The sequence below is a fragment of the Phyllobates terribilis genome, unplaced genomic scaffold, assembly GCF_046119375.1.
Source record: "Phyllobates terribilis strain yellow unplaced genomic scaffold, ASM4611937v1 Scaffold_7__3_contigs__length_470593459, whole genome shotgun sequence".
NCBI classification, from domain to species: domain Eukaryota; kingdom Metazoa; phylum Chordata; class Amphibia; order Anura; family Dendrobatidae; genus Phyllobates; species Phyllobates terribilis.
This window is the reverse complement of record NW_027362767.1, coordinates 460729319-460752193: the sequence shown is the minus strand read 5'-3', so window position 1 is coordinate 460752193 and position 22875 is coordinate 460729319.

Here is a 22875-nt window from a genome sequence, read left to right as displayed (position 1 = left end):
AAGTGGCTTAAGGATAACAAAGTCCATGTTTTGGAGCGACCATCACAAAGCCCTGATCTCAAACCTATAGAAAATTTATGGGTAAAGCTGAGAAGGCTGCGAGCGCCGAGCAAAGCGACCTACAAACCCGGATCCGGTACTCCAGTTTTGTCAGGAGGAATCGGCCCAAATTCCGACCAAATGTGTGACCCAAGTCATTCAGTGTAAGGACAATGGCACCAAATACTAATGAGATGGTGGAAACTTCTGACTCTGCAGTAAGTAATAAAAATGCCTTAAACCTTCTCTCTCTCTCATTATTCCGGCATTTGGCAAATATTAAACATTATGGTAAAATCCTAATTGCCTAAGGCTATGTGCCCACGATGCAGAAATGCTCCGGATTTTTTCCTGAGCGTTTCTGCATCTCCCTGGCAGAAAAAAATGCATGCGGATTGTACATGCGGATTGTACATGCGGATTGTACATGCGGGTTGTACATGCGGATTGTACATGCGGATTGTACATGCGGATTGTACATGCGGGTTGTACATGCGGATTGTACATGCGGATTGTACATGCGAATTGTACATGCGGATTGTACATGAGGATTGTACATGTGGGTTGTACATGCGGATTGTACATGCGGATTGTACATGCGGGTTGTACATGCAGATTGTACATGCGGATTGTACATGCGGGTTGTACATGCGGATTGTACATGCGGATTGTACATGCGGGTTGTACATGCGGATTGTACATGCGGATTGTACATGAGGGTTGTACATGCGGATTGTACATGCGGATTGTACATGCGGGTTGCACATGCGGATTGTACATGCGGATTGTACATGTGGATTGTACATGCAAATTGTACATGCGGATTGTACATGCGGATTGTACATGCGGATTGTACATGCGGATTTTACATGCGGATTGTATATGCAAATTGTACATGCGGATTGTACATGCGGATTGTACATGCGGATTGTACATGGAGATTGTACATGCGGATTGTACATGCGGATTGTACATGCGGATTGTGCATGCGGATTGTGCATGCGGGTTGTACATGTGGATTGTACATGCGGATTGTACATGGAGATTGTACATGCGGATTGTACATGCGGATTGTACATGCGGATTGTACATGCGGATTGTACATGTGGATCGTACATGCGGATTGTACATGGAGATTGTACATGCGGGTTGTACATGCGGATTGTACATGCGGATTGTACATGCGGATTGTACATGCGGATTGTGCATGTGGGTTGTACATGCAGATTGTACATGCGGATTGTACATGCGGATTGTACATGCGGATTGTACATGCGGATTGTACATGCGGATTGTACATGTGGATTGTACATGCGGATTGTACATGCGGATTGTACATGGAGATTGTACATGCGGATTGTACATGCGGATTGTGCATGCGGATTGTGCATGCGGATTGTACATGCGGATTGTACATGGAGATTGTACATGGAGATTGTACATGCGGATTGTACATGGAGATTGTACATGCGGATTGTACATGGAGATTGTACATGCGGATTGTACATGCGGATTGTACATGGAGATTGTACATGCGGATTGTACATGCGGATTGTACATGCGGATTGTACATGTGGATTGTACATGCGGATTGTACATGCGGATTGTACATGGAGATTGTACATGCGGATTGTACATGCGGATTGTGCATGCGGATTGTGCATGCGGATTGTACATGCGGATTGTACATGGAGATTGTACATGGAGATTGTACATGCGGATTGTACATGGAGATTGTACATGCGGATTGTACATGGAGATTGTACATGCGGATTGTACATGTGGATTGTACATGCGGATTGTACATGCGGATTGTACACGCGGATTGTGCATGCGGATTGTGCATGCGGATTGTACATGCGGATTGTACATGTGGATTGTACATGCAGATTGTACATGCGGATTGTGCATGCGGATTGTGCATGCGGATTGTACATGCGGATTGTACATGGAGATTGTACATGGAGATTGTACATGCGGATTGTACATGGAGATTGTACATGCGGATTGTACATGGAGATTGTACATGCGGATTGTACATGGAGATTGTACATGCGGATTGTACGTGCGGATTGTACGTGCGGATTGTACATGCGGATTGTACATGCGGATTGTACGTGCGGATTGTACGTGCGGATTGTACATGTGGATTGTACGTGCGGATTGTACGTGCGGATTGTACATGCGGATTGTACATGTGGATTGTACGTGCGGATTGTACATGTGGATTGTACGTGCGGATTGTATGTGCGGATTGTACGTGCGGATTGTACGTGCGGATTGTACGTGCGGATTGTATATGCGGATTGTACATGCGGATTGTACATGCGGATTGTACATGCGGATTGTACGTGCGGATTGTATATGCGGATTGTACATGCGGATTGTACATGCGGATTGTACGTGCGGATTGTATATGCGGATTGTACGTGCGGATTGTACGTGCGGATTGTATATGCGGATTGTACATGCGGATTGTACATGCGGATTGTATATGCGGATTGTATATGCGGATTGTATATGCGGATTGTACATGCGGATTGTACATGCGGATTGTACATGCGGGCAGGCAGCACTCCAGTGGATCTCTTTTGTGTAAGTAGGTAGACGTTATTCAGCCCATACGGTGCGGCGACGTTTCGGCGGTGTACAGCCTTTATCAAGCAGTGTCTAGGTACAAACATACGGTATACAGTATATAGTGGAGTTTCATCATTACACAATTACAGTCTTATTAGTGAAATTTCATATAAAAATGAAGGATGTACAATCCTACATCCATCATTAGTAGCATAATATATAATACATGATTTTCATAACACAATATTGTTATTTTCAATTCATATTTCATAAATTGCATAAATATAAAGTGCTCTGTGCACAAGTGGCCAATTAGTGTTATCATGAGTTTTATAATTAATCCAGGGGTACGACTCACCCATTATCCTTCATACAAAACATTTCAGATGTAAAGCGCTAATAACAGAGTCCGGATACATGCAATTGCGCATGTCCATCCGCGTCATAGTCCGAGAGCCAATCAGATCGCTCAGAGCTCCAGACTGCGCAGTACATGACGCAGAGATGCGGTCGCCATTTTTATAGATACGGAGAGACAGCTAAGATTCATGATTATCGATACTGTCCCTCCGCGGAGAAGGGGAGGCTACAGGGCACGTCCCCTCAAGCGGAAGGAACTGCAGTGGATCCGGAGATTGAACACCATTAAACCAAATGGATTGAATGTTGAGTTTAATATAAATGCTATTCCATACTTGCTTGCCCCCTTAACTTGAATTCTCTCGACAAAGCGGTAGAATTAGGACATTTAGCTTGGGGGGCCTTGCACCCAGAATCTAACATTTATGGTGCTGTTCCAGACCTTCTTGCTAGATGGATACTAATATCAAAGATAAATTGGTCCATTCTGACATAGACCCTAAACCCCTCCATACAGACCCCCCTAACAGGCAGATGAAGAGTTGGTTGCTATCCATGTCTTGGATGCATTAATTGTATTAACATGATTAAAAGAGATCATGGTCAACATCCAATAATGAATGAAGTGTTCTTTATTAATCATTATTTAACCAGTTCCGTGGATTGCGTCACTTACTTACTGGAATGCCCATGTCAGCTTTGGTTTGTGGGTGACACCACATGAGACTTCAAGTCTCGTGTCAATCATCACAGACGTACAATTCGGAAAAAGAGACTGGATTTACCACTCTCGAAACATTTTGTAGAACAAGGCCACACGGAGAGGGATCTCAATTTTCGGATAATAGATCATAAACCCCCCCCTCGCTGAGGCGGGGAGGAGATAGGGTTAAATTACTCAAAACAAAGGAATTGCAGATGATAAAGAAATGAAATACATTAAAGCTGCAGATTTCAAAATCCTCAGTGATTCATGATAAGTTGTTAAGAATATGATTGATGACTCGGCCCATTCATATAGGATACATATTATCACTGCATTCATTGGAGTTCAAATATGCCCCAAAAAAGTTATTGCCAATATTTTTTTTTAAAGATTTTTATTTATTTAGTTTTTATATTAAAATCTGCTCGTTATACTTGGGACACTGCCCCTTTAAGACATGACTTGGCATAAATGGGATATATCTCCCCAATAGAGAATTGGTGTTGAGCATTGTGTCCCACACAGGATGCATATGACGCGCCCCCTGGGCCGTGGGGTACCCGGTGCCGGGCTGGTAGATGCCGGGGGAATATGTCACAGTGGCTGGCCCGGTCCATGACCCAGGGCGGTCAATAAAAGAGGGGATTATTTATATGGGATTTATAGAGTTCGTGACGCCACCTGTGGTATCTGGTAAGGATTACCAGCGCTGCAGCAGACCTCCGGGGGGTGATGGGATGGCAGCTGGGGTGTTCCTGCTCCCCACAGGCGGAGCAGGCCCCCGGGGAAGTGTGGAGTTTGGTGGTGAATGGTGATGCTGGGACTTGTAGTGCAAGCAGGAAGGATGGCGCAGCTGAAATAATTGACGGAGGCAGTGCAGTGCAGTAATTCGAGCTTTACTCACAGTTCTTGTACAAGGTTCTCCGGTACACTGTACGGGTGTCCGCCTCCACATCTCACTGCGTCTACCTGACCAGGGGTTCAGCTCTTCCTCAGATGTGTCAGGAGCACTTGACGGAACCCCGCTTTCCTTATGTTCCTTGCTAGACCGACTTCTCACGCTGGGTCTTCTCCCTCCTGCCCTGCGCTTCCCACACACAGTCCCGTTCGGATGCTCTGAAGTCCCTCTAGGCAACCTGGAGTTCCCTGACCTACTTGACCCTCACGGTGACTAGGATGAGACTGTGGCGACTGCACCATGGAAGTGCAGAAGCCTCCGGTTTTTCCAGCCGAGACCTGGAGTAACACGGCTGGTCCAGGGGCCGGTCCCCTTCTTGCAGCCTGATCCCTCTGACAACTGGCAGATTCGGGGAGTACGGGTGCCGTCCTGCGCTCGCCTTCCCCCCTGGGATCCCTTCTATAGAATGGAGCCTTTCTCCTCTGCTTCCCTCCTGGGCCTCTATCACTAGGCGCCAACTTGTGGAGCAGAGCTCCTAAAGAGACTCTGCTCCTCAGACTGCTCACTGACTGTTCTCCACTGACTGAACTACCACCCTAAGATGGCTTCCCTTTTTATATCTCCTATGATGGTGCTCCCCTACTCTACATCCTCCACCCACACCCACTACTGGTTCCCCCTTCCTTTGGTGCCCCCCACTCCAGCCAGGGTCAGGGCTCAGCAGCTGCGCTCTGCATCTTGCCCTTCCAGCCGGCCTGGAGTAGTGTAGTGTTGAATGTGGGTGTTAGGATTCCAGGCAGCACTCCCTCCTTACCTGAGAGAAGGAGACACCACACCTCTGGGTGAGGTGCAGTACCTCTGTGGCGACAGAACCCTCAGGGGCGCCACATTCCCCCCTGGTAAAACACAGCATGTCCGCGGGCTGGAACTGAGCAAAAACACGGTATATTAGACATACAAATTTTTAGAATGCATTCTCATATAAGATTATAACAAAACATTTCTTACCTTTATGGGAGGCACTTTTCTTTGAACGTTACAGGTTATCAAAACATTATAAAACATTTTCAGCTGACTACAGCGCTATCTGCAGCCAGGTGTCCATTCCTTTGTTAAACCAGGTGCAAAAGTAGCAGCATGAGGGACCCGTCCGAAAACCCCCAACGTAGGCCCTGGGCGTGGCTGCAGGGAATAAGCGATCCTGATGCTGGACCACGTCTTCGGCCACGCCAAACGGGTTTTTGTTCTGAGGTCAGCGGTTGCAAGTATAAAACCAGTAGAGAGCACTTTAAGAAGCGCAAACTATATACAAGGCCAATCTTTGGCTGTTCACAGTCCTCAGCCTGAAGTCTGTATGCCCTGACGGTTAATTATACACACATAACTAAAGTTTCTCTTGGTACCCTTACTGGTAACTTATATACAATGTTCAGTCCCACTTACTGTACTTAGTAATGGGGTCCCTGTCTGGGGTACTTTTGATTTTTGCTGGCTGCTGGGTGCGGTCTGTCTAGACTGGTTAAGACCACACCCTGTCTCCATTCCTTCTCTCCTCCTCCCCTCCCCTTTCGGGGGTGGTCCCATGGCAGTCTGCTGTCAGTCACTCCTTGTGACGTCGTCCCTGCCTTGACAGACACATCTATGCGGACAGTCACAGTTGCAAGGGGCAGGTTGTGTTTTTGGCGCCATTCTGGGACCCGGCCCACGATGTTGTCTTTGATCACGCACATAATGGCGCCCGTTCTTCTGGGGCGGGCGCCACATTCAATGTTGAACAACAGTCCATATTACGCACACAGTACCCGTGGCAACGGGCACGAAATCCTGTTCGTGACGCCAAGTTTGACGCGCCCCCTGGGCCATGGGGAACCCAGTGCCCGGCCGGTAGATGCCGGGGGAATATGTCACAGTGGCTGGCCCGGTCCGTGACCCAGGGCGGTCAATAAAAGAGGGGATTATTTATATGGGATTTATAGAGCTTGTGACGCCACCTGTGGAATCTGGTAAGGATTACCAGCGCTGCTGCAGACCTCCGGGGGGTGATGGGATGGCAACTGGGATGTTTCTACTCCCCACAGGCGGAGTGGGCCCCCGGGGCAGTGTGGAGTTTGGTGTGAATGGTGATGCTGGGGCTTATAGTGCAGGCAGGATTGATGGCGCAGCTGAAATAATTGACGGAGGCAGTGCAGTACAGTCATCCAAGCTTTACTCACAGTTCTTGTTTCTGGGTTCTCAGGTACACTGTATGGGTGTCCGCCTCCGCGTCGCACTGCGTCTACCTGACCAGGGGTTCAGCTCTTCCTCAGATGTGTCAGGAACGTTTGACGGAACCCCGCTTTCTTTATGTTCCTAACTAGACCGACTTCCCGCACTGGGTCTTCTCCCTCCTGCCCTGCGCTACCCACACACAGTCCCGTTCGAGTGCTCTGAAGTCCCTCTGGGCAACCTGGAGTTCCCGGACCTACTTGACCCTCACGATGACTAGGATGAGACTGTGGCGACTGCACCATGGAAGTGCAGAAGCCTCCGGTTTTTCCAGCCGAGACCTGGAGTAACACGGCTGGTCCAGGGACCGGTCCCTTCTTGCAGCCTGATCCCTTTGACACCTGGCAGATTCGGGGCGTACGGGTGCCGTCCTGCACTCGCCGTACCCCCTGGGATCCCTTCTATAGAACGGAGCCTTCCTCCTCTGCTCCCCTCCTGGGCCTCTATCACTAGGCCCCAACTTGTGGAGCAGAGCTCCTAAAGAGACTCTGTTCCTCAGACTGCTCACTGACTGTTCTCCATTGACTGAACCATCACCCTAAGATGGCTTCCCTTTTTATATCTCTTATGATGGTGCTCCCCTACTCTACATCCTCCACTCACACCCACTACTGGTTTCCCCTACATTTGGTTCCCCCCATTACAGCCAGGAACAGGGCTCAGCAGGTACATAATGCATCTTGCTCTTCCAGCCGGCCTGGAGCAGTGTAGTGTGTTGGGGTTCCGGGCAGCACTCCATCCTTACCTGAGAGAAGGAGACACCACACCTCTGGTTGAGGTGCAGTACCTCTGTGGCGACTTAACCCTCAGGGGCGCCACACATATCTCCTCCTTTTCTACTTTGGTGGGCAACCAGCCCCAGCTAATGGGGGGTGTGCTTACTGAATTGGATTGATCCCTCAACACTGACACAGGAAAGTGGGCATTGAAATATTTCCCTCTTTTAAGGATCCAGATCTGCTACCAAGATGATGGGAGTGTTCTCCTCATTGTGTACAAGCATGCTGCCTCCTCTGCGGGTGGAGCTCTGGCTGGGCAGTGCAGGAGGCCATCGGCAGGGCCTGGCGCAGGCGCGCTGGTTGATGCCCTTTGCCCTTATTGCAAATGGAGCCGAAGAATACATGGCGCTGTTGGCACATGCGCCCTAGAGATGCGCACTTCCTCTATATTTTTTACAAAACTGACGTGCAGTATTAAGGAGTTGTCCACTACTTTTACCTTGATGCGCTATCCATTGATGGCACCCCCGCCGATCAGCTGTTATCGATGCCAGTGGCCGCCAGCCGGAAGTCCTTACATGCGGTGCTTGGACGTCAAGTTGTATTGGCCAGTGCTTGTTACTGCACATCCGCCTCCTATTGAATTGAATGGGAGGCGGATGTGTAGTACACCGCGGCGGCCACTACAACTGGACGGCCAAGCACCGCAGGTAAGGACTTCCGAAAGGCGGCTCACAACACCGACACCGATAGCACCTGATCGGCGGGGGTGCTGCATGCGGGACCCCAGCCGATCATACATTGATGCCCTTTCCCACGAATAGGGCATCAATGTGAAAGTAGTGGGCACCTCCTTTAAGGATAGGACGCAGAACTCAGCGCGTTGAATACGTTTTGAATGGGGTGAGTCAAATAATGATGAATTATGTGCAGCTGACTCTAAATTGCTAAGTAACATTTCATAAACCAAATAAGATGTTTTTATTATATGCAAGCGACTGCTCTTTATTAGGAAATCATTGGTATGGAAACTGTAGGCACTGTATGCAAATCATGTTTTACTACTATGAAGCGCTCTTTCTTATGTCATTGTTGTTAAACACTTGTATTAATTGTGATGGTTGAAATAACCTGTCCGTGCACTACTCTGCTGCTGGAGAAAGGTTCTCACTACAGAACTGAACCGTCGCCATGATGGGCCATTAAACAGCACTGTTTCTTCACTCAATATCGCGTGCTGCCTCCTATGGATTTTGCATTATATTGAAGAAAAAAAAAACGGCATGTGCCGGGGCGGATTAAGAGTAGCCAGGGCGCCGGGCAGTTTAGAAGCCGTGGCCCCCCCCAGGTACCCGATGTACCACGTGACATGTCACATGATCCCCTTTGATAGGTCATGTGATAGGTGATGTGAGTAACACACATCTGTAGATGGAAAATGACAGAAGGAACATTTTTCCCTTCTGTGCAGCTCTATAGCAAAGCGCTATACAAAATAGAGCAGGGTGGGAGATTCATTTTCTTAAGGGGCCACATGAGAGATCGAAACTGTTGTGGAGGACGAAATTAATTCTCCTAAATATTTATATTAACTAGTGATGAGCGAGCATGCTCGCTGCTGCTCGGTGCTCGCCCATCTCACTGCTCGCTGCTGCTCGGTGCTCGCCCATCTCACTGCTCGCTGCTGCTCGGTGCTCGCCCATCTCACTGCTCGCTGCTGCTCGGTGCTCGCCCATCTCACTGCTCGCTGCTGCTCGGTGCTCGCCCATCTCACTGCTCGCTGCTGCTCGGTGCTCGCCCATCTCACTGCTCGCTGCTGCTCAGTGCTCGCCCCTCTCACTGCTCGAGATGCTCTGCGCTCGCCGAGTATTTCCGGGTTGCTCGGCGGGAGCTCGGGTCCCCTCCCTGCATGTTTGACGCTCTTTACAGAGCCAATGAACATGCAGGGATTGCCTGCCACTCACTGTAATGCCATAGCCATGTTGGTTGTGGCATTACAGTGATTGGCTGGCCGCACAGCATCATCAGGTGTATATCAGACCTGGCGCCGCCATGCTCGTCACAGTCACTCCGGATCAGACAGTGTAGGGAGAGGTGCTGCTGCGTCAGGGAGAGATTTGCTTGTTTATAGTTAGTGTATAATGTATCTATATATATCCATCTCATCTAACAGTCCTTCTGAGGACTAATCCAGCTGCATATAATCAGTGCTAGGCAGGCAGGGTATGTGGTAGACTGCAGTGCATATAGTGCAAGAGGGTCCATTGAATGTCCTGTTAGTATAGGTATTCTACAACATATATATATATATTCATATATATATATATATGTATACATAGGCGGATTATAATTAGGGCAATCCGGGCTACTGCCCGGGGCCCCGAGCCTGCAGGGGCCTGCGGCTCCAGGGGGGTGTCTTATGCCGGATTGCCCTCATTATATGTGCGGGCCGCCATGGCACATACCGGTAGCAGTGGCGGGAGGGGGGGCCCCGGACCGCTCCCCCAGCAGCGACGAACGGCCGCTAATTCTTCATCGGCCGGGCCAGCACTGCAGCAGTTAACTTCCCTGTGCTGGCCCGGCTGCATCACTGCTAGCTGTGACGTCACGCAGTGCGCACCCGGCCTGCACTGCTGCAACGGAGAAGTCAGAGCAGGCAGGAGGAATGGAGCCGGGGGATGGTGAGTTTGTGTGTGTGTGTGTATGTGTATATGTGTATATGTGTGTATGTGTGTATGTGTATATGTGTATATGTGTGTATGTGTGTATGTGTATATGTGTATATGTGTGTATGTGTGTGTGTGTGTGTGCAGGCAGATATCATTGTGTGATGTCTGTTTATATGTATTTTTGTATTTCAAATGTGTTTATGCGTGTATGTATATATCTGTATATGTTTGTGTGTGTGACTGCATGCGTGACTGCTTGCGGCCTCCTGCTGAGTATAGTTAGCGCCGTGCGGCCTCCTGCTGTCTCTGGGGGGGCGCCGTGCGGCCTCCCGCTGTGTATAAATGGCGCCGTGCGGCCCCCTGCTGTGTATAGATGGCGCCGTGCGGCCTCCTGCTGTGTACAGATGGTGCCGTGCGGCCCCCTGCTGTGTATAGATGGCGCCGTGCGGCCCCCTGCTGTGTATGGATGGCACCGTGCGGCCCCTGTTGTGTATAGATGGCTACATGGGGCCTCCTGCTGAGTATAGATGGCGCCGTGCAGCCTCCTGCTGTGTATAGATAGTGCCGTGCGGCCTCCTGCTGTGTATAGATGGCGCCGTGCGGCCTCCTGCTGTGTATAAATGGCTGCGTGCGGCCTCCTGCTGAGTACAGTTGGCGCCGTGCGGCCTCCTGCTGTGTATAGATGGCTACATGCGGCCTCCTGCTGAGTATAGATGGCACCGTGTGGCCTCCCACTATGTATAGATGGCGCCGTGCGGCCTCCCACTATGTATAGATGGCGCCGTGCGGCCTCACGCTATGTATAGATGGTGCCGTGCGGCCGCCTGCTGTGTATAGATGGCGCCGTGCGGCCCCCTGCTGTGTATAGATGGCACCGTGCGGCCTCCTGCTGTGAATAGATGGTGCCGTGTGGCCCCCTGCTGTGTATAGATGGTGCCGTGGGGCCCCCTGCTGTGTATAGATGGCGCACTGCGGCCTCCTGCTGTGTATAGATGGCTACGTGTGGCCTCCTGCTGAGTATAGATGGCGCCGTGCGGCCTCCTGCTGTGTATAGATGGTGCTGTGCGGCCTCCTGCTGTGTATAGATGGCACCGTGCGGCCTCCTGCTGTGTATAGATGGCTACGTGCGGCCTCCTGCTGAGTATAGATGGCGCCGTGCGGCCTCCTGCTGTCTCTGGGGGGGTGCGCCGTGCGGCCTACTGCTGTGTATAGATGGCGCCGTGCGGCCTCCTGCTGTGTATAGATGGCTATGTGCGGCCTCCTGCTGAGTATAGATGGCGCCGTGTGGCCTCCTGCTGTCTCTGGGGGGCGCCGTGCGGCCTCCCGCTGTGTATAGATGGCGTCGTGCGGCCTCCTGCTGTGTATAGATGGCTACGTGCGGCCTCCCGTTGTGTATAAATGGCTACGTGCGGCCTCCCGCTGTGTATAGATGGCACCGTGCAGCCTCCCGCTGTGTATAGATGGCTATGTGCGGCCCTCTGCTGTGTATAGATGGCGCTGTGCGGCCTCCTGCTGTGTATAGATGGCGCCGTGCGGCCCCCTGCTGTGTATAGATGGCACCGTGCGGCCCCCTGCTGTGTATAGATGGCGCCGTGCTGCGCCCTGCTGTGTATAGATGGCGCCGTGCGGCCTCCTCCTGTGTATAGATGTCGCCGTGCGGCCTCCTGCTGTGTATAGATGGCGCCGTGCGGCCTCCTGCTGTGTATAGATGGTGCCGTGCGGCCTCCCGCTATGTATAGATGGCTACGTGTGCTCAATATTGAGTCATACAATTAATGTAAGGCTATGTGCCCACGAAACAGAAATGTTCCGGATTTTTTTTTAGCGTTTCTGCATCTCCCTAGCAGAAAAAACGCATGCAGCTTTTACATGCGGATTGTCCATGCGGATTGTACATGCGGATTTTACATGCGGATTGTACATGCGTTTTTCCTGCCAGGGACATGCGGATGTGAAGCGTTATTCACTTGCATTTCTGCATGTGGGTTGACAAGCGATTTTAGCATCACTTGGAAAGTGCTTGACAACTTGGTCACACTATATAAATCCATGCAACCGGCATATATAGTGTGACCGTAAAAGAATGGTAAAAAATAAAAAAATATATACTTACCTTCTGATGGCCTGCCGACATCAGCGGTCGCGTGACCCGTCACATGACTAAATGACGTCACGGCAGGTCCTTTTCAGACCATCGCGAGCTGCCGGCAAGCCAGGACACATCGGATAAAGACACCGGGGGCCATCCGAAGGTAAGTATAATATTTATTTTTTATTTTATTCTTTTTTTACAGGTTCTATGGTACCCGGGTCCGGAGGAGAGTCTCCTGTCCTCCACACCCGGGTACCATCCGCACATTGAAACGCATGGATTCTGCATGTACAGATGCAGTGATGCAGATTCCATGTGTTCTAATGCAAGTCAATGCCGGCGAAAACGCCGCGCTTCCGCAAAATAATTGGTAATGCTGCGGATTTTTCCGCAATGATAATCCGCAGCGGAAATTTCCGCAGCATGTACACAGCACATGCGGATTATCATTGGGGAACATGGCAGACCTTCTACCAAGCGTTTTTTAAGCGTTTCTGCAGCGGAATTGCCGCTGCGGAAACGCTTAAAAAACGCATAGTGGGGACACAGCCTAAAAAAAATATTATAATTAATATTGTGCCAAATTAATTTCACGTGAACTATCACATGATCTATCACAGGGGATCATGTGACATGTCACGTGATAAATCAGGTGTGTGTGTGTGGGGGGGTGGGGTGGGCTGCGCCTTCTAAACTGCCCGGGGCCCTTGCTACTCTTAATCCACCCCTGTATATATATATATATATATATATATATATATATATCCTTCTGAACTAACAGTCCTTCTGAGGACTAATCCAGCTGCATATATTCAGTGGTGATAGCAGGAGTTAGGTAGGCAGTGTATGTGGATGTGTATACAGCACAATAGGGTCCATTGCACATTCTGTCTGCTGCTGCTGCTGTTACAGATATCCATAGCCCTACATTTCAGGGATATATTTTTTTTGCTCTTAATCCTGATTATTTGCTTAAAAAGCAATACGGTACACCATGTACTGCTCCATTTGCTTGTTAGCAGAATACCGGCAGATTTTTTTATTTTATTTACATTGCTGTATTGCGTAAGCAGAGAAACTTTCCCATCATCACAGGAAAGGGAGAATGAGGAGGAGGAGTATGAGAAGGAGTGCATGGTCAGTCGTCCTCTTGTTCAGGACAGGGAAGACTTGGCTGTTGGCAGTCTGGCACACATGGCTGAGTTTATGTTCCACTGCCTTTCCTGTGACCCTCGCGTTGTATGCATTTCGGCAGACAGTAATTACTGGTTGGTCACACTTCTAGACCCACTCTACAAGGAGAACTTGATATATCTCACTCCAGTGGCGGAGAGGTCTAATAAAATGTTGCAGTACCAGAAGGCCCTTGTTGTGGAATTATTAAAAAAAATCCTATCTGAAAATGCTGGCGGCAGAGGTCACAGTTCCTTGGATAACCAAGGAGTACAGGCGAGAGAGACACAAATACGATGCAGCAGAGGCAGGGGAACATTGTCAAAGGTGTGGGACAGTTTTCTCAGCCCCTCCCAATGCCCAGGCCCTGATGCGCAGGGTATTCTGACAAGGAGGGGAAAGTTTGTGAAGATGCTGAAGGAGTACCTTGCCTACCATACCAGCATCCTCCGTGATTCCTCTGTGCCTTATAATTATTGGGTATTTAACCTTCGTCCGGCTGAGTAGGTACAATTGTAACTATTCCGTTTTAAAATTGCAATAACTTTTTTTCGAAAAGCCGTAGAGGGCTGAAATTTCGTGACATCTCTGCAGTTTTGGTCCAGAATATATTGGCCAAACTTCAATAAAATATCTCCACCCCCTTCCGAGATAAGGGGTCAAGATATTTTTGCAACCATAACAAGCTGCATAGGTACAAATGTACCCTCATATATTTTGAATGAAGATAATGCAAGGAAAAAAGAATAATATTTTTTTTAATGATAATGCTATTTTATTATTATAAACAAGTAAAAAAACTGTTCATTTACATTATAAAAGAAAATGTAAGAAACTTTTTTTATTGATTTTCTTCGCAAGTAATGCATGTTGTCTTTGCTACCGAGTGTTCATCGCAAATGGGTTTCACACAAACCACACAAGACTTTCTAGTCTTACGTTGTTTTCGCCTCAGGTCTCGGCAGACATAGCAACTACCAACAACAGGGGAGGGTCCACGACTACCATGAGGTATTTGAGGGCCAGCTGCTGCTTGCGATGCTACCAGAATGCATCGTCCAAGCACCATTTCTACTGAACCTCGAAGAAAATGGTCTCTCATCATCATTCGGTTTGTACTACGATCTTCAATTGCAGGCATACACAGCTGATTTGCGAGATCTTTCAGGAACTTTCTTCGTTGATCCTTTGTCCTGAAGCCTGGATTGTGTTCTCTGTAGATGATGTATGATGCTAACCCAGTGACGTCAATCATATTGTAGAAAAATGCCAGAGGCCAACGTAATGTTCGTCGTTTCACAGTGTACTCTCCCAACATTTTATCCATAACATCAACTCCGCCTTTTGTTTTGTTGTAGTATTTTATTATCTCTAGCTTGGCTGCTAGTGTCTCTTCAACTTCTCCCGTCATGTGCATAGATGATAGAAGCACGACTGATTTGTTCTTCTTTGGTACATATGAACAGACTGTTGCATCATGATTGTAGGCAAAATTTGTCGAGTTTACAGGCCTTTCGTTGGCAGGCTGCATGTTGCTAGGTAGGAACCTTTTGTTTTTTCTCACTGTACCAACTAGTGTCATGTTCCAGGAGTTCAATACCTTGGCTAGTTCCATGGTTGTAAAGAAGTTATCGGTGGTGACATTTCTTCCAGAGCCTTTATACGAGCTCACTAGGTCCAATACTGTTCGTTCACCAATGTTTACGTGTCGAGGACCATCAGTTGGTTTCCCAGTGTAGAGCTGACCTTGTAATGGGTAGGTGTTTGACGAGTCACAAGCCCAGAAAATCTTTATGCCATATTTAGCTGGTTTTGAAGGTATATACTGGGTAAATTTAGTATGGCCTCTAAATGGAAATAATTGCTCGTCGACGGTGATACAATTATATGGCTTGTAGGCTCTCTCCAGATTTCTGTTCAGCATCGTCCTGATGTCCCTTATTGGTGCAGCTTTATCTGTTTGCACACGTTCTGCACGTGTATTTTCGTTGGCAAATCTGATAAATCTGAGTATAATCTTGAAGCGGTCACGAGACATGGCTGCACGTATAAGAGGCAGAGCAGCAACATTCCACATTTCCTCCAGATTCTCTTTGTTGTCTCTGTGCACACCAGCAGCAATCAGTATGCCCAAAAATGCATGGAGTTCAGTTTCAGTAAATTGCTTGAATGTTTTTTGTGGTGGCCATTCAGAAGAATCAGGAAAACGTTGTACCAGTTCGTTGTTGTAAGCATCACAAACTCTCTTGGCCTTTCGATTCGTTTCTCATAATATGATGTCACACATCTCGGGAGTCATGATTGACTTGAATAGCTCTTTTGCTGTATACAGGTTGCTGATTGCTGCAGGGCCACCTCTTTGTCATAGGACATTACGAGATTTTGTTTGTGCATTTGGCAGTGGATCACTACACCATTGAGTTTTATCCTTAGCAGTCCAAATGTCACCTGCACTTTGAGGCACAGACTCATCCTCAACACTTTCGTCTGAGTCGTATTCTTTTTCCTGCTCTATGACCATTTCTTGTTCAATGTCTGAATCTTCTTCAGTAACATCCACTTGTGGTACATAGTTTTCATCATCAGATGCAACATATGGTTCTTCCTCATGCTCAGAATCAGATTCTTCTAGCATTCGCATTATTTCATCAGACGGAAATCTGTAAATATGAAAAAATGAAAAATAAATAATTTTCCGAAATACTACACAATACTACATTATTGGCTTTTCACAAAATGATACTAACCTGCAAACACGTTTTCTTGGATTATGGCGGAAACTAGATCCAGCATCACTATCACTCATGATGACTTGGTAGATGAATTTTGGCTTCGTAATTTAGTTCAGTAACACGTGGCAAGTAGAATGAAACTCGATTCTAAAGTGCAGATAAAAAAGTAAATTATTTCTAGTGATAATTATTTATAAATGTCATTTATATATTATGTAAACCATATACGGTTTCAGAATTTTCATTCCATCTTCGACTGTTTTTTCGACCAATAGGAAAATTGTAACAGAGCCACCATCTTTATTTTGTGCTGAATATAAGTAAAACATCGTAAAACAATATGTAGATACTAATTATTATCCATTTTTCGTATAAATATCATATCTATAGTGATAAGTTTCATACAAAATATATGTAAGCCAAGTCCAGGCTCAAAGACAATTTCTGACTGTTCTGGCCCCACATAAGGCGAATGAAGGTATAACTGGCTGTTAGATGCTGTGAGACTTTCCTACCTTCGTATCCAAGAAACTGAAGACTTCACAAGCCTAGAAATGTGTGTGCTCACAGCAATGAGATGAACAACAAAATGGCTACTGAGAGGAGGGAGGCAGGAAGAGAAGTAGAAGCCACTCCCAGTTTGAATCAACTTAATTGACAGCAACATAAGTGAGCAGTAACAACACTGGCCAATAGATATCAGCATAACATTTGTAGCTGAATGAACTTTAGTTTCTGAAACCAAGTAAAGGAGAAAGTCTTCCCACAGTGGAGGTATATATGAAGGTACAATTGTACCTCTGCAGCCTGTTAACGTTGTAAAATTATGCAGCCTGACGAAGGTTAAGCGGGACATGTGGCAAGAACTAGTTCTCTACGCCTTGGAGGTCCTGGCCTGCCCTGCCGCCAGTGTTTTATCAGAGCGGGTTTTTAGTGCTGCTGGTGGAATTATAACTGATAGGTGCACGCGCCTGTCAACTGAAAATGCTGACAGGCTGACTCTTATAAAAATGAACAAGGGCTGGATTGGGCCAGACTTCTCAACACCACCGAATGATAATGTGACACCCCAGGGGTCTGGTTGCCACAGTGATAGAGATATTATGTCTGAGAGCAGGTGGGAGGTCCTTTGGTCAGGGATCCTGTGCATGCCACACCTCCTGCCCAGTCTTGGGAGGGGAAGAACTTCCCCTGTATAAACCCGGGGCTGAGGCAGGGTGAGTCAGACAAGGAGAGTGGAGACAAGAAGCAGCATAGGAAACAGCAGAGTTACAAGGAGTCAGGGGCTGGCAGCTGCAGCGCTCGCCCTGACTAAGAAGATTCTTTACCGGACCCGGAGTCCGAGGCTGTGGGGACTAACTTCTACCCAGCAGCAGAATCCGTCAGGCAGGGGATTTCAGGTCCTCTGGCCCAGAAGCCCGAAGGCACGGTCACACGCGTGGGACCAGCACCGCCATCGTGGAGCGGAAGCCATTAGAAGGCCCCGAGTCACCGGCCATACGGGTGAGCACCACACGGTACACTCAGGGACGTGGGCTACTTACATCAGCTTCTAGCAAGGTAGCCAGAAGAGTACAGTCAGTTTGTGAGGCCTACAACTACGCCTGGCCAGGGGAGATCCCATCTGCTCAAAGACTGACCAGGCCCCGTTTGCTAGCAAGTACTCCGGGAGGGTCTATCGTTGTTACCAGTAAAGACCCTGAACTACACCGTACCGTCTCTGAGTGGTTCCTGCTACCCCCATCATCCACGTCGGCTGCCCTGAGGCCATACCCCTCCCGTTGGGGGTTATACTATCACGCTGCACAATCCTACCACCGGCCTCAGCGGTCTGCCCTGCAGCAGCAGCTTCCTGGCTGCACTCAACGGGTGGCGTAGTCATCAACTATTTACTACTAATAGACTGCCGTCTAGTTTGACTCCCTGGGCACGGACCGGGTCACCGCCACGAGATTACAACCCTCCACGGATCCGGCTCCGGGTAAGCTCCCGCGTGCGCACCGCAGCGCGACACAGGCCCAGGGGCGCGTCAAATTTTGGCGTAGTCGGCAGGATTTCGTGCCCGCAACCACCGGGTACTGCGTGCCTGAAAAGCAAAGACTGTTCAAACTTACCAGTGGTGAAGGTTTCCCGCCATCCGGCGCCATCTTCTACCTTCTTCCCGTCATCCGCGAAGTTTTCCCGCCATCCGGCGCCATCTTCGACCTTCTTCCCGCCATCCGTGGAGTTTTCCCGCCATTGGACGCCATCTTGAGGACGCCGCGCGGGAAGAAGAGGGGCGTGGACTCCGAAAGCGCGCGAGAACTGAAGCCCCGCCTCACGTCCGGACGTTGCGTAAGGTCCTGGAAGGAGCCCAGCAGACGCCGACGTCACAGGAGCGCGACGGAAGGTCCTCAACCCTGACGATCCACTGCGGAGCCGCGGCCTACGGAAGAGGATCATCGCAAGGTAGGCCACGGTCCACTAGGGGGGAGGAAGATGTCGGATACGGAGGAGAGCTTCACTGCCTCAACCCCCGCCAGCGCTACCGCTGCTGCAGTTATGCCCTTCACCATGCCCTATATCCTGGGAGCAGCTTGGCTACCCCAGTACTCAGGGGAGTCACATACCCTGCATGACTTTAGAGAAAAGCTGGATAGCCTCTTCCAGGTGTACCCCCTCACAGAAGAGCAAAAAGTGAGCATCCTGGTGGCCCAACTAACCGGGGCAGCCAAAAGGGAAGTAAAATCCTGGCCACCTGGGAGGAAGACTGTCGCAGGGATACTAACCCGGCTGAAGGACACCTTTGATACCCGCACCTCAGCCGAGATTAAGCTTAGATTCTACGGGTGCAAGCAGCGAGCGCATGAGAGTATAAGGGACTATGCACTAAACCTACAAGAGGCCCTGAGGGCCATAAAGCAGACCGACCCTGATGGGGTGGGAAACGAGGACAGGCTGTTGACTGAACAATTTATAGAGGGTTTATATTGCAATGCCCACCGAACCCAGTTGCGGGCAATGGCCTTACAGGATCCCCATCTGGACTTTGCACAGTTCAAGGACAGAGCCATCCGGGTGCTCCGAGAACCGGCACCAGGTGGCGTTGTGACCCACAGACGCCCCACTACCACTTACTACCAGGAGGCGGCGCCCTTGTCAGCAGGGCCTGTGGGAGCTGATGCGCAGGCTTTGGACAATGACCCGGCTCCAGACCTACACCATCAGGTCCAAGAGCTAGCTAAGAGCGTTGCTGCGCTAACCCGAACTGTGCAGTCTTTACAGGTTTCCACCCCAGGGAAGATCCAGCTGGCATCCGGACCGGAGGACATCCCGTGGCGTCGACCAAGGAGGACCCCACCGGCCAGAGGAAGACCCAGTGACCGATACAGTGAGGACGGACGACCCATCTGCCGCCGCTGCAATCAACCCGGACATATGGCAAGGTACTGTTCTTTAAACGGGCACAACCTGGGGTAGAGGGCCAACCCCCAGGAAAAAGATCACCAGGCCCATCGAACTGGCGCGACAGATATGTGGGAGGACGTCCAGTCTTGCCTGTGGTACTGGATGGCATTCCCATGAGTGCCCTACTGGACACCGGGTCACAGGTCACCACCATCCCGTACGTGCTCTTCAAGCAGTACTGGAATGACTCGGATATTACCCGCTACCCCGACGACGACTTGAGTATCATCGCCAGCAATGGTCAGCCCGTGCCACAGATCGGATTTAAAGAGGTGACCATCAAAATTGGTAGAGTCGAACTGGCCGCACAGGGACTGATCATTGTAGATATCGATAAACATGAGAGTCACCCAAAAATAACTCTAGGAACTAATGTAATTGAAAATTGTCTTGCAGAGGTGATTTTCCTTTTACAGCAGGTTGCCAAGAATGCCAGCTCCGGCGAGCAGCGGGTGCTCCAGAAAGAGATCCGGGCACTGATGCAACGGCAACAAGTGGAACTCTCCGGCGGTGAGATTGGTAGCGTAAGAATGTGTGACCCTTTTCCTATTGCCATGCCCCCAAAAAGTGAAATGATGATTTGGTGCCGGGCAGCTATTGGTCTGAGAGGTAGAGATTACCAGGCAATGGTAGAACCAGTTTACTCAGACAGTAGGCCCACCATTTTGACAGCACGGGGGGTGGTCAATGTACGCCATGGGAGGGTGCCCATTCGCATAATAAATATCGGGGAGAGGGAAGTGTACCTGCCCCGGTATGCCACGCTAGCCAAATTATATACCACTAATCAAAGTTCTATACAATCTGTGGAACCCTTGCCTCCATCTCACCCGGAGGAAGGTAACGGCTCTAAGAAAGACATGGAGGACTGGTGTCAGCAACTACATTTGGGTACTGACTCCACTCCCTCACATCAGAAACAAGGAGTCTATCGGGTGGTTCAAGAGTATGAGAGAGTGTTTAGTAAACACCCGTTAGACTTCGGGCGAGTCAAGGGGGTAGAACATCGCATCCCCACGGGAGATCATCCTCCCATAAAAGAGAGGTATCGACCCGTACCCCCTGCACATTACCAACACGCCAAGGGGATGCTTAGAGATATGAAGGAGGCTGGGGTAATCCGGGATAGTTGTAGCCCCTGGGCAGCCCCATTAGTTTTAGTCAAAAAGAAAGACAACACCATGAGGATGTGTGTAGATTACCGGAAAATCAACCGTATCACACACAAGGATGCGTACCCCTTACCAAGGATAGAGGAGTCATTGGCTGCTTTAAGATCTGCTAACTTCTTCTCTACCTTGGATCTCACTAGCGGGTACTGGCAGGTTCCTGTAGCAGAGGCGGACCGGGAGAAGACCGCATTCACCACCCCGATGGGACTTAGCGAGTTCACCTGCATGCCGTTCGGACTCTGCAACGCACCAGGAACCTTCCAACGCCTAATGGAGTGTTGTCTGGGCCACAGAAACTTCGAGACGGTCCTGTTGTACCTGGACGATGTCATCGTATATTCCAAGACGTATGAGGACCACCTGAAACACCTGGCGGAAGTGTTCGAGGCTCTGGCGAGTTACGGCCTAAAGGTGAAACCCTCCAAGTGTCACCTCCTGAAACCAAAGGTGCAGTACCTGGGACACGTGGTGAGCGCTGACGGAGTGGCTCCCGACCCCGATAAGATCACCGCAATTAAGGGATGGCCAAGCCCCTCCAGCGTAAAAGAAGTGCGGCAGTTCCTCGGGTTGGTAGGCTACTACCGAAGGTTTATTCCCGGTTTCACCAAAAAGGCAGCACCTATGCAGGACCTCCTGATAGGCCAGTCCCGGAAGGCCAAGAACCAGAAGCCGCCCTTCAAATGGGAAGAGCTGGAAGAAGAGTCCTTCCGCCAGCTGAAGATGGCCCTCACGGGGGACGAAATCCTGGCGTACCCGGATTATAGCCAGCCCTTTATCCTCTACACCGACGCCAGTAACATCGGGCTAGGAGCCGTACTGTCCCAGATCCAGCAGGGGAAGGAACGAGTAATCGCCTACGCCAGCCGAAAACTGCGACCCACCGAAAGGAACCCCGAGAATTACAGCTCATTTAAGTTAGAGTTCCTGGCCGTAGTATGGGCAATCACTGAGCGCTTTAAGCATTACCTCGCTTCTTCCCGGTTCACCGTGTACACGGATAACAACCCGCTGACACACCTGGACACGGCAAGACTCGGTGCCCTGGAGCAGAGGTGGATGGCCCGTCTGTCCAACTACGAGTTCACAATTAAATACCGGGCAGGACGCTCCAATACCAACGCGGACGCCCTGTCCAGGATGCCCAACCTGCCGGACGGAGGAGAAGATCCGGAGGGACTGGAAGAAGTTGAACTCCCTGCGTTCCACCGTCATGGGACTATTCAGTATTCCCACCGGGTAAGGAGTAAGCAGGCTGCTACGTTGAACCCCTTACCCCACTACAACTGGGCGGAAACGCAAGACAGCGACCCTGCCGTCCGACTGGTGAAGGAGATGCTGACTCGGCCGGAGGCTCGCCTTGAACCAGACGCTCCGGAGGAAGCCAAACAACTATGGGCAGAGAAGAGTCGACTGTTCCTTTACAAAGGGAAGTTGTGCCGCAGAATGGTTAACTCCCGGACGCATGAATTACTCTGGCAAGTAGTGGTGCCACGAAGAGACGCAGCCATGGTGATGGAGGCATACCACGACGGAGCTGGACACTTTGGGTGGAAAAAGCTGGAGTTCCTGCTGCGCGAGCGGTTCCACTGGGTAGGCATGAGGGGAACCATCGAGAAGTGGTGCAGAGATTGTGGCCCGTGCAACCTGAGAAGGAAGGACCGAGCCAGCCAGAAGACTCCCCTGCAGTCCATCGTCACCCGGCAACCGTTGGAACTGGTAGCCTTGGATCATGTAAAACTGACCCCAAGCAGAAGTGGCTACGTCTACGCGTTAACCATCGTGGATCATTACTCTCGGTTCTTGGTTGTCGTCCCCGTCAAGGACTTAACGGCTCAAACAGCAGCTAGAGCCTTCCAGCAGCACTTCTGCCGTCCACACGGGTACCCGGACCAAGTGCTGACGGACCAGGGACCTGCCTTTGAAGCGGAGGTCTTTCAGGAATTCTGCAATCTGTATGGCTGCCGGAAGATAAGGACGACACCCTACCATCCGCAGACTAATGGACTTTGTGAAAAAATGAACC